We start from the raw sequence: 13471 nt of genomic DNA on the forward strand, positions 1-13471 counted from the left end.
CCAGGTGTCCACTATTTGAGCGGACAGTCCGCTTTTTTCACATTATGTTCACTATTTTTTTTCACAAAATAGTGGACATTTTTTTTTATTCAAAAGCTTTATGATGAAATTAAAATGTAATTTAATATTTTACATATTATTATAATATATTTGATGTTTTGAATTTTAAGTAAAGTTTTGAAGTGATTATTTTAATACGTGTTAAAATGTTTGTAAGAAAATATATAATTTAATTGTAATTTTTTTTTTTTACTACTTAACCCCACCCCCACCCCCGCTTGTCTGCTATTTTTTGGAAGCAGACCTGGCAACCCTAATTATTTGTAAAAATAATAAAGGCGGGATACAAATAAATAAAGCAAACAGTTCTTATCTGGCTATATATCTTTTGAGTTTTTGTCCTCAGAATAAAATTGTATTTTTCATCCAAGAATTCCATCATTGCGTTTCACTTGCGTTTGAGCAGCTCAATCCCTTCAACAAGGAAAGCAGCGTAAGGTTGCTCAACAAGTTTCATTACCAAATTGTTCCTCCACACACACCCTCCTCCCGTCGTTCCAGATACGGGTCTTGTTTATTGTTTTCTGAGTCGTATTTTCCACGCACGGCCACTAGATGGCACTGCGGGAGCGGCTTTCGAACGGAGCACACCCGTGTTCTCAAATGTTTTGGAAGCCAAGTTACCTGAGGAGAGAATAGGAGCGAGATTTCGCAGTAACTTTACAAATCCTTCTCCGGGGGTGGAGCGAAAAGGAAAGCAAAGCGGGCGCTCCATTGGGACTAGTGAAGTATTGTAGCTCTTCTTTAGCCGCTGTCCTTTTACACAAACCGATCGCCTACCCGGAGCTGTTTTTGCGATCTGCCGAAGTGGGATATGCGTAGCAGATTCTCCTGGAGGAAAATGAAAAGGTAGGACTTTTTATTTACTGAGAAGCGGAGCGCTCTGCCTCTTGCGCTATCTACGGAAGGGTGAGTTGTGTGTGTGGGGGGGACTCTTTGAAAACAACAGCTGCTAAATAGAAATAATCCCTTGTCGGCCGGATTGATACGATTGTGAGACTGTTTTAAAGGTGTCCCTTTCCTCCTTCCCTTCCTTCTAACCTCAGGATCTTCCAGGGATTTAATCTGCCCCAGAAACAAATCTATATAGACAGGAAGCAATGGAGCAAACCAGATTCTTGAGTAGAAGCAGAAGGCTTTCTGCTGGGCAACTTGCAACAGGAGCTTAATGCCAGTGTGTGTGTGTGTGTGTGTGTGTGTGTGAGAGAGAGAGAGAGAGAGAGAGAAGGGGGCTTCTAAACAAGGCTGACCCGACCCTCATTTGACATTTACCGGTAGTCCTCAGCTTATGACCACCATTGAACTCACCATTTCTGTTAAGTGAGACATTTGTTAAGTGTTTTCTTTTACTACTTCTCTTGCCTCCGTGGTTAAGTGAATCACTGCAATTGATAAATGAGTAACCCACTTGTTAAGTGAAACTGGTTTCCCCCATTGACTTGCCTTGTCAGAAGGTTGCAAAAGGCACAGTAACGGTTACAAATGTAAACCAGTTGCCAAGCATCTGAATTTTGATCACAGGATCATGGGGATGCTGGAAAGGTGGTAAAACTGAAAAAGGGTCATAAGTTACTTTTTTTCAATGCCGTTGTAATTGAATGATCACTAAATGAACTGTTGTAAGTCGAGAACTACCTAAATGTGTGGTCTGTTTCTTACACGCCCCTGACAGTGCTTCATTTGGGCTACAAGATGCTTCCAGATGGGAGGATGCCACTGATCTACAGGTTATTTTGATTGTGTAGCATCCCGTCCCTTTCTCCTGGATGGAGCGCTGACAGTAAGAGGGGAAAAAAAACCCCACACAGGCGGAGGATCAGTATCTGGGCCTCCAGATGAAATGGCAGAGGACTGATTGTGCAGTGTAAGGCTTATGAGGAAGCAGCCACTATCCAATGAATTTGCCACCTAGAAGAATGTGAGTTGTTGCAAAACCATGATAGGCCCTTCCTATCCATTTGACTGGGGCATAAGAAAGGAAAAATGTTGAGTGACCAGCGAGTCCCTGCTGGTTCACTGTCTCCATTAATTAGAAGCATCGTCTACTTACAATCTGATCTGTGTTAGGCAGTGCTGCTGCTAAAGCATTTTATATTTGGGAAATTAATTTTAAGAACTTTATCACTTCCTATCATCTGCCATTAAGCGGTCTCATGTTACACCATTCCTAAACCTGTTCTTCCCCAACTCTCTGTCATCCACATGAGGTTGGATTACAGATGCAGGTTTTGGTTCATCACACCTCGGAAGAGAGAGATCAGGGAAAGCTGCCTGAAGAGCAGACACTTCAGTGGAAGATTAAATATTATGGGTAAATAGTTTAGGAGATTGAGCCATAGATGGATTTTTCATTGTGTGGAAATCTTCTGTGAAGCTGCTAATTGAGTTTATGTGCCCTTACGTGTGTAGAAAAAAAAATCCAGTGCATTTGCTGATTTTTGAAATTAGAAAGTTTGTATTCTTTCTTTACAAGTTCTTTAGTTCTAATCCATTCTATTAATGTGTGTGTGTAGGCGTGGGCATGTTTTAAGCACAATGAGACCTTGTTGTCATAAACACAGTTCTTGAAAGAGAGACGAATTAGAGAATCCATGTGCCTGGAGCACAGATTCCTGCTTTATGTCTCTTTCTTGGAATAGCTCTGTATTTGCAAGGCTAGATACCAAAAGACAGATGGCCGAGTCTGTGCATCTCCAATCTGAAGGCTAATTTATCAGGTCAGGAGAAATAATCTCTACTTTGGACCTGGTAGAACTGTTGGCACGTGACATATTGACATAAATTGGACAAAGAATTGGATCTGATGTGAAGGTGTTTTCTAGAGCCAAGTATAGAAATGGGTATGATTATTTCTCTTTGAATCAGAATTTGGAGTAAAGACATAAGGAATACGAACAGGTAGTTCTCAAAGGACAACAGTTTGTTTGGTGACGATTCAAATTTACAACACCACTGAAAAAAAGTGGTTTATGGCCATTTTTCACCCTTACAGCCATTGCAACATCCCCATGATCAAAATTCAGCCACTTGGCAACTGACTCATATTTATGACAATTGCAATATCCTGAGGTCATCTTATCATCTTTTGTGACCTTCCGACAACCAAAGTCAATGGGGAAGTCAGATTCACTTAACAATCACATTACTTACTTAACAACAGCAGGGATTCACTTAACAATGCCAAGAAAGGTCGTAAAAGGGGGCAGAACTCACTTAACAAATGTCTTGCTTAGTGACATAAATTTTGGGCTGAATTGTAGTCGTAAATCGAGGACTACCTGTAATTCAATGTTGTTTTGGTAAGGAGGACTTGAGCAAGAAAGATAATCTAAATGCTCTGAAGCCCACTACAGATTAACTACTATAATCTGACCAAAGTCAGCTGCCTTGATATTCTCCAGTTTTAATCACTGAGTAATGTTATCTGGGCAGGATCATTCCTGGAATTTATTTGGAACTGTGGCATTTAATTAAATACATTATTTCAGATTAATATTTGGATTCCACATAGGAATCATATTGTGAATCCAACAGAGTGTATATTATACTAGATTTAATTTGCTTCTTGCCACCCATCACCTGACCTGATCCAATACTTGATTATGATTGCCTTCTCTTATAACTGGAGAGCATAACTTGGAGGTTCAGATCTGCACATACCTTGATATGGTTGTCATAAAGTCCCCTTGAAAATGGCCAAATATAATGTTAATGGATGAAGGAAAAATGATTAAATGTTCAGACTGGCCTCAAGAGGGATTTAATTCATTTGGTGTAAATTAAAATCAAATCAAATTTAGGATTTTGTCCTGGTTTTGACCATTACTTTAATCTGGTCTTTTCTGCGTTTTGAAGTGTAATTTCCAGGATGTACTAGTAATTCAAAAGGGCAAATCTGGTCCTGGGTTCACAAACAAAGAATATACATTTGTTCTAGGATTTTGGTTTTGTCACTCTGATTTTTGATTTACAATGAAGAGGTTTTTTTTTCTCCAACAGATATAAGTAGCCGTAGCCAGACATAAAGATATCAGAGTGACAATGCATGCATTATGACATTACATAAGTATGCCATTTGTATGATGTCATGACATCTAATGCAAGTCAATAAAACATGTCACTTCCATCTTTACAAACTTGTTGTCATTTCCCTCTCTCCAGATTCCTGTACTTGTCTCTGTACAATGTCCTTGGAGAGGAGTTAAAATTGTATTCTGTGCAGAGGTTTCCTTATTTTAACTATTTATCTGATCTTGGTTTCAGAGAGACAATCTTTATCTTCTACATTTATTTCTGATCTCACTATTTAGGCCTGTCCCTCCCCTGCATCCTTTTACCTTCCCATAGATCAAAACATTACTTCACATATTGTATAATATTGGTGCCTTCATATCAGTGTTGACTCCTAGTGACAGCCTGAACAAGTCATTAACAATTTTCTTGGTAGGGTTTTGGAAATGGCTTGCCATTGCCTCCTTCCTAGGGCGGAGAGAGAGTGACTGGCCCCAAATCACCCAGCTGGCTTCATGGTATCCTGTTATCTAGCCTGGTGCCTTAACCACTACACAGATTGACTCTCCTCATGTGTATCTCAATGGATTGTGTTTATTCTATAACAAATTTATCAGTGTGTACACAAGATTTTTGATACACTTGATATATATTTTTGATACACTTTCAGTGCCTTTGTAACTTTGAGCTATCGTTGAATGAACTGTTGTAAGTCAAGGACTACCTGTATTTACTATTTCACTTGTTTTTACTTCTTTGGTGTATTTTTATGATATGGCAGTAAATCACCCTGTGTATTTTATTATAAGCAAGAAAGTGACATAAAACTTTTTGAAATGACAGTAGGTTGTCAGATAAAATGGTGTCACCTATCCTGTCTTTTCTATTTTCCAGTTTATTTCCTGAAATAATGTAAGGAAAGATGCTTGGGAACATGAAGTGCTGTATTGTTACCTCAGAGATGAATTACTGTAAGGTGGCATGGTCTGCATCAGTTTTATCACAAGAATAAACCATTCAGTGCAAAATGGTTTTGTGGGTTTTTTAAATAGGTTTTAGCTGAATGCTATCTTTTTTGTAGCTAACACTGGCATGGATGAGTGCTTTTGAGTATTCCAGTTGCAAAATATAACCTCTTGTGAATTCAACATGTTTTAAAACTCCAAACTGATTTGTTTCTTTAGCTGGGTAAACAACAAAGTTCTCAAATTGGAAATGATAAGAAAGCATAATAGTTAGCACTGCCAGAAGTAACATGTGAGATAACAGTAATTATTTTGTTTGCAGTTGGCTCACTGTTGTCCTTTTTCCTATTATCTGATAAAAGCTTTATAGAAACTGGAAAAGCCACACAGGATAAATATTTATTATAGTGAACATAACTCCAATGTAGGTATTACAAGCTTGAAGCATTATAATAATCATGGAAGCAATGAATTACGAGTTAGCATTGCACCTCTTCGTTTTCCATAGGAATCATAATGCCTGGTAGTTTTGTCATGTTTACCAGTGTTTTGCCCCCTTTAATGGGTTAAAAACATCAACATTCAGGCTTTTCAAAAATGTAAAGCGACTTGCTCACATCCTGAATGATCATTTTGAATGTTTCTTTGCTGTTGATCCATAAAGGACACTCGAGTCTCATGCTTATTTTACTAAATTCTGGAAGAACTAACTCCTGAATCTTCATGTATCACAATTTATACAAGAAGATAATCGAGCAATAGGTTGTGCTTAATCAGTAATAACTATTATCCAGTATACTAAGCAGGGTGGATAAAAATCAATGATTTTTTAAAAAAAAATCAAAAAAATCAGATCTTTTGATTTAAATTGGATTTTTTTGATTTAAATCAGATTTTTTTGATTTTTATCGAATTTATTTTAATAAAAAACTTTTGGGGTAAAAATCTATCGTAAGATAGTTTTCTATTTAAGATACATAAATAATTTAGTTTATTCAGCATGAAATGGACCTTAGTTATGTAGCATGAGGCTGTCTGTATATTCTGCAACACTGGGACTATCGGTGAGTCAACAGTGGGTCAAAGGAGTAGCAGAGATGACAGTTGCTCTTTAAAAATTATGATTTAAATCGAGTTGATTTAAATCAAGCCATTTTACTAGTGATTTAAATCATGATTTAAATTGTGATTTAAATCAACTCGATTTAAATCAAATCCACCCTGATACTAAGTGTAGATATCACAAGGCAGTAGTTTCAGGAAGATGACTTCGGCGTAGTTGCAGTGAATGGGTTTGAAGGAGCCAAGCAATAGGGTTAGTAAAGCTATTGAAATAATGAATTCATGTCGTATGAATTTAGCAACTGCTATTTGTAAATCAAAGTTTGTGGCTTAGTACAGGTAATCCATAACTTACAACCATAATTGAGCCTGGAAATTATGCTTGACAGTCGTAAAGCAAATCATGTGGTGGAATGTGGTGCAGAATCTCAGAAGGAAGGCAGACTTTCCCAAGGAGCTAAGAGGCAAATCACCCTGGAATCGTTGGTATCTAAGGAAGGGGGTTTCTCTTCCTACATACCTGTATATGATCTACCTTCATACAAGGTAGATCATATACAGGTAGTACTTGACTTACAACAGTTTCTTTAGTGACCATTCGAAGTTACAACGCCACTGAAAAAAGTGACTTATGACTGTTTTTCACAGTTACAACCTTTGCAGCGTCCCCATAATCATGTGATCAAGATTCAGATGCTTGACAACTGGTTCATATTTATGACCATTGCTGTGTCCCAAGGTCATGTAATCACCTTTTGTGGCCTTCTGACAAGCAAAGTCAATGGGGAAGCCAGATTCACTTAACAACTGAGTTACTAGCTTATCAACTGCAATGAGTCACTTAACAACCGAGAAAAGAAAGGTCATAAAATGGGGCAAAATTTACTTAACAAATGTCTCACTTAGCAGAAATTTTGTGGCTCAATTGTGGTTGTAAGTTGAGAACTACCTGTAGTGATGCAGGTTATGCTTTAGTCAGGCAAGCTTCATGTCTATTGGTGATGAACAATCAATTATTCCGAGTAAATCCTTGCATTGTTCTTGGTTCCTTGCGCTAGGCCAGTGTTTCTCAACCTTGGAAGCTTGAAGATGGGTGGACTTCAACTCCCAGAATCCTCCAGCCAGCGCTGCTGGCTGGGGGATTCTGGGAGTTGAAGTCCACCCATCTTCAAGCTACCAAGGTTGAGAAACATTGCACTAGACAGATCAGTACATAACCAGACCCATTTCTATGATCCTTTTTTGCCAGAGTCATTAAACAAATCCATTGTTCACAACTTGTGATTGAACCTGGAAGAAATGCCAGTTTCCAGCAAACCTGTCATAAGTCGTGGTTGTGACCCCAGGCAAGGTGCTGCAAATGGCCATAAATTAAGGGCTGGTTGCTGAGCACCCAAAATGCAGTTACATGGCCATGGAGGGTGTGTGTGATAAAACTTTGAAATTGGGTATAAATAAATAATTATAGGGAGGTCTGTCATAACTTCGAAGCGTCATTAGGCGACCCGTTGTAAGTCAAAGGCTACCTGTATCATGTTAGATGAATCCACTCAGTTGTCAGTTATTTGGCAAAATATGGTTAAGAAAAATAGAGCTTAGTGAAGTATATGAAGCTGGCCAGAATTTCTTTTGTTTTGGTTATGTTAGTACACAAAACCATTCTGATATCAGGCTATATACTACCTTTCATTATGTGAGAATAGAATAGAATAGAATAGAATAGAATAGAATAGAATAGAATAGAATAGAATAGAAAAATTTATTGGCCAAGTGTGATTGGACACACAAGGAATTTGTCTTTGGTGCATATGCTCTCAGTGTACATAAAGAAAAAATAAAATATATTCGTCAAGAATCATAAGATACAACACTTAGTGATAGTCATAGGATATTAATAAGCAATCAAATCACACTAGGAAACAATAAAAACAATTTAAGTTGTAAAGATACAAGCAATCTGGATATATGTGGCTGTTGCTATTATTAGCATCAATATATTCATTAATGCAGTTGTTTATTACACCAATAATAATAATAAGAAAGCAAAGATAGCACACCTATAACAATAGGCACCTTGGGTGCAGTCCCAAAACATCTCGACCATCATTTGAACGCCGCCATAATCTGTCAGCTGCAAAAGGTACTTCGCTTGGAACAGCTTGCATGCTGCAATGTTACTTTTAACACCATCAAACAACATCTTCTTGGCATCTTCCTATGCCAAGTTCTTGGGGAAAACGTGATAGGTGGATAAAAATGCCAAATCCAGTCTAAACATGTGGCTGACTATGCAACAACCCATAATAATATAATTCAGTTCCCGAGAGTAGAAATCCTTGTTTTGACAGATAAACACCACTAATTGTTGTGTGTGTGTATATGTATATATATATATATATATGTATATGTATATGTATATGTATATATATATATATATATATATATATATATATATATATATATATATATATGAAAGAATTGTTTTGGTGGAGTGAAAAGCTTATGACAATTATTATGGCTAATTGTTATTAAATTATTAGTATAATTATACCTACTGTAATTATACAGGGAGGTCCTCTGCAAAAGAACAATTAATTTAATCCCTGAACCACCTCAGTTAAAGACACCTACTCTACATTTATAAGGAACTGTATTGAGAGATGGGGGGAGGAGTATGGTTATATATCAGGATTGTATTTTCAATACAGAGAGTCCTCATTTACTGAGGACAGTTGTGACTCGCTGCTCCGTTGCCAAGCAGTGCAGTCATTAAGTGAAATGTCAGATGATTGCACCACTATATGACATCAGCTGCAGTTGTTAAGCGAATTGTGTAGATGTTAAGTGCAACATCCTGTGACTGTGACTTGTGACTTCCTGCTGGCTTTCTCATTCACTTTGCTTGCCAAAAGCCACCTGTGAAGGTTGCAATTAGCCATGATGTGATTGCAGGTCACTGCAACTTGTAAATGCATGCCGGTTGCCAAACACCTAAATTGCAATCACATGACTGCAAGGGTGCTGCACCGGCCTCATTGAAAGTCTCCTTCAAACAGTGGCTGAACAAGGGGTTAGGAAATGAGGACCAACAGTTGATGTTGATCAACCAATAGCTGACATACAGTGGGGGCTAGTTACAATGGTTGGCATAGTGGGATAGGAGATCCGGGTTCAAATTCACACTCGGACATGAAAACTTGCTGTGTGGTTTTAAGACTCTTGTTGTCTTTCAGCCCAGCTAGCTCTTGGTATTATTGTGACACAAAATAGGAGGCAAGAATATTTTGGAGGCAGGATATAAATCTAAAGCTACCGTATTTTCCGGCGTATAAGACGACTGGGCATATAAGACGACCCCCAACTTTTCCTGTTAAAATATAGGGTTTGGGCTATACTTGCCATATAAGACTGCCCCTCTTCCAATGCACACCAAATAAAAATTAAAAAAACATCAACTGGCTCACCTACAATGTAAAAGCAGCTGTGCTAGACCCAAAATGGCCCCTGTAACAAGCAGGAACCTCACACAGCCACAAAAAGCCCCCCCAAAAAACTTTCACACTCTAAACACACACAACACAACACAACTGGCTCACCCACAATGTAAAAGCAGCTGTGCTAGACCCAAAATGGCCCCTGCAACAAGCAGGAACCTCACACAGCCACAAAAAGTCCAAAAAACCAACTTTCACACTTTACACACACAAAATTCCACATACAGCTTTGTGAGATTTTGTGTGTTTGTGTAGTTGGAGTGAAACACTACAGAAACACACTAAATCTCAGAAAGCTGCACAATATTATTTTATTTTATTTTATTTTTATTTTTATATGAAAGCTAAATTTAAAACTTCCTAAAGGGCTTCCTAAATGTCTAGGTCTAAAAAAGAACAACTAAAAAAACCCCAATTGACTATTTTTTTTAAAGCTCCCAAAGGGGAAAAATCTTACCCAATAGAACAGGGGTCTCCAACCTTGGCAACTTTAAGACTTGTAGACTTCAACTCCCAGAATTCCTCAGCCAGCTTTGCTTTGCTGGCTGAGGAATTCTGGGAGTTGAAGTCCACAACTAACTCCTTGCTTGATTGCAGGCAGGGAGTTGCTTGCTTGCCTGAATAGATTCAAGCAAGCAAAGCAAGGCAAGCGTTGCGATTAGCAGCTGAGGTAAGCAAGCTGGAGGGGGAAAACTTTTTCCCTTTTACATGGCTCTGGCCATCCCAGCTGAGTTGCAGGGAACTCAGCTGGGATCGTCAGAGCTGGGATCCTCAGAGTAAAAGGGAAAAAACTTTTTCCCTTTTACGTGGTTTCTGGCGATCCCAACTGAGTTGCAGGGAACTCAGCTGGGATCGTCAGAGCTGGGATCCTCAGAGTAAAAGGGAAAAAACTTTTTCCCTTTTACGTGGTTTCTGGCGATCCCAGCTGAGTTGCAGGGAACTCAGCTGGGATCGTCAGAGCTGGGATCGTCAGAGTAAAAGGTAAAAAACTTTTTCCCTTTTACGTGGTTTCTGGCGATCCCAGCTGAGTTGCAGGGAACTCAGCTGGGATTGTCAGAGCTGGGATCGCCAGAGCTGGGATCGCCAGAGCCATTTAAGGCTCGTCAGAGCCTTTCGGGCTGGTCTGCCTGGTTACAGGAGAGCTACACCCGGCGTATAAGACGACCCCCGACTTTTGAGAAGATTTTCATGTGTTAAAAAGTCGTCTTATACGCCGGAAAATACGGTAAGTAAATAAAGCTTTGTCATTTATTTATTTATTTATTTATTTATTTATTTATTTATTTATTTATTTATTTATTTATTTATTTATTGGTTCAATTTATATGCTGCCCTTCTCCGGAGACTCAGGGCGGCTTACAATGTGTTAAGCAATAGCCTTCATACTTTTGTATATACCTGCTTAGTAGGGCTTTTGGGCCCCCCAAGCGGTGTTCTTTTTTATACAAAGTCAGTTTATTGCCCCCACAATCCGGGTCCTCATTTTACCTACCTCGAAAGGATGGAAGGCTGAGTCAACCTTGAGCCTGGTGACATTTGAACTTGCAGTAATTGCAGGCAGCTGGTGCTACTTAATAGCACTTTAGTCTGCTGCGCCACCAAGGCTCTTTTATTTAAAGGTAAACTTTTATCAAAACAACCTGTTGATAAAAAAAAAAATAGACTGAAAATCAATTACATCTCAACCTCTATGAATAGCTTTCTCCATACCTGAAGCCTGAAAAACAGATTATTCTATGTGTGGTTTATAGATTTTGTACTCACTAGCGTGCATTTATAGTAGTTATAATGTTGCAATATACCGTGTTGATTTTTTCTGCTTATTCTTTTTTAAAATATAAAATTAGGGGGGTTTGTTAATTAAAACTTGGGGTTGCCATTACCCATCATGGCTTTTTATTTTTCAAGCAACATAATTTATCATATAAAGATTAGCTTTTTTTTTTTAACTGTTTATTAACGGCCATTTTGTTTTTATGCCTCTGTCACTTCTGACATTTGATACCTTAGAAATCTGATTCCTCTCTATGTTGATTTGCCCAACAATTCCTGAATGTTTCAGTGGTGCTTACTTTGACATGATTGGCATGCTTTGCTCCAAGTTGTTTGTATTTTAAATGCCGTATTTTTCGGAGTATACGACGCACCTTAGTTTTTGGGGAGGAAAATAAGAAAAAAGCTGATTGGCAGGTGGAATACCCCCAATCAGCTGTTCCCAGAATTTTAGCAACTGGTTCTTTGGTTGTGAGCTCTGTGCCTTGCTTTTTTTGCTGCCTCTGAAACTTCTGAAACCCTGTTTCAGAAAAAAACTTTCTTTTCTGCCTCTGAAAGCCTCCGAAACAGAGCTTCAGAAAAAAAAGCCTCTGAAGCTGTTTGGGGGCTTCTTTTCTGAAGCTCTGTTTGGAGGCTTTTTTTCTGAAGCTCTGTTTGGGGGCTTCTTTTCTGAAGCTTCTTTTCTGATTTTCTTTTCTTTTTTCAGCCTCTGAAACCTCAGTTTGAGAAGCTGGGCAGGGCTACATTCGGAGTATAAGTTGCACACAGATTTTTACTCTCTTTTCTGGGAGGAAAAAGTGCATCTTATACTCCGAAAAATACGGTATCTACTTTGCTACAAGATGGATGATAATATTTCCTGCAGTTTTCTCCACTGTTTGTTGCTAAAAGCTTAATACAACTGTCAGTAGATAACACTTTGATCTATTACATGCTAAACATGATGTAAGGTCAATGTTTTGTTCAGAGGTGAATGTTTCAGTCCATTTCATGAGTAGGAGGCCAGAATTTTCCATGTGATGAACTCAGAAATAGAGCAGATTCTTTTCTGTTTCATGAAGTATGTTTGAACTTTTGGCTTCAGAAAGTACATCAAAGATAACAAAAAAAGAACACCCTTATATCTTCCATATAATACACATGTTTGTATAAAACTTACTTGCAATTTTTGTGTAAACTAACATAGTTATTAAACCATGCAATTATTTACAAAAGACTACATACTGTTTTAAAGGGCAAAATGTTCTGGTTGTTTTAGATAAAAGTAAACATAAAAATAAATCATGATACATTCATACGCAGCTAACCATTATTCCAAGTCTTTTTTTAACCAAAGGAATTTATTAGATTAAAATAATGTTATGTTCATCTTGCTGTCAAAAGTATTCATAGCTGCTATGATTTAATTATCATTTAATTCTTTGAATTTTATTTGTCTTGAATTAATAATCATCATAAAATATTTGGTTAATTCATTTTTCATTTTTTTAGAAGGATATCTAAAAAATAAGAACTTTGTTTCATTTATACTGTGTGTCCTAATAATTTCTTACTTGGTGAACACTGGAATTTTGCCACCTCAAAATGTATCCTAAGCATTATTTACACATTTTACATATTAGGAGTTTTATAAAGCAACACTATACATATTTTTCAAAAGGTACTTTGCTTGATTGTTTTTTTTCTCCGTCAAGATGAAAAAAGATCATTCTGACCAAGGTATTAGTTTGTGGTCCCCCATAATGTAGTGCTGGAAAAAATGATCATGTTATAACAAAAGGCAGGATGAGACTGTATGTATATTTTAGCTTTAGGATTCAAAAAACAGAAGTTAGGTTTTCGCCAGTGAAAAATAGTGTACTGTGTTATAAAAAATAAAGGGCAGATATTTTCTTTTCTTTCTTTTTTGGTAAACCAACTACAAACCATAAACTGGGTTTTATTAAAAATTAATGGACCAGAGGAATGCTGTCAATATAATTTACTTGAACTTCATTAAGGCATTTGATAAAGTAGACCAGTGGTAGGTTTCTACCAGTTCGCCCCCGTTCGGGCGAACTGGTAGCGGCGGTGGCAGGAGGCTCCACCCACCCACCTGGATGTCAT

General features: G+C 37.8%; 1 protein-coding gene across 5 annotated transcripts in view; it reads left to right on the forward strand.

Moving 5' to 3' along the window:
• Positions 1-613: 613 nt before the first annotated feature.
• Positions 614-13471, forward strand: part of ANKRD6 (ankyrin repeat domain 6) — a 94030-nt gene continuing 81172 nt past the window's right edge. For 2 of the 5 annotated variants that reach the window (XM_034408973.2, XM_060689130.2), the window contains exon 1: positions 650-909. The gene's annotated coding sequence lies outside the window, so the exon portion shown is untranslated. Of the gene's footprint in view, positions 910-13471 lie in introns of all 5 variants that reach the window. The other 3 variants (XM_034408980.2, XM_087882564.1, XM_087882563.1) reach the window with 3 other exon arrangements.

Source organism: Pantherophis guttatus, chromosome 1 (genome assembly GCF_059756535.1).
Source record: "Pantherophis guttatus breed Tessera chromosome 1, ASM5975653v1, whole genome shotgun sequence".
Lineage (NCBI taxonomy): Eukaryota > Metazoa > Chordata > Lepidosauria > Squamata > Colubridae > Pantherophis > Pantherophis guttatus.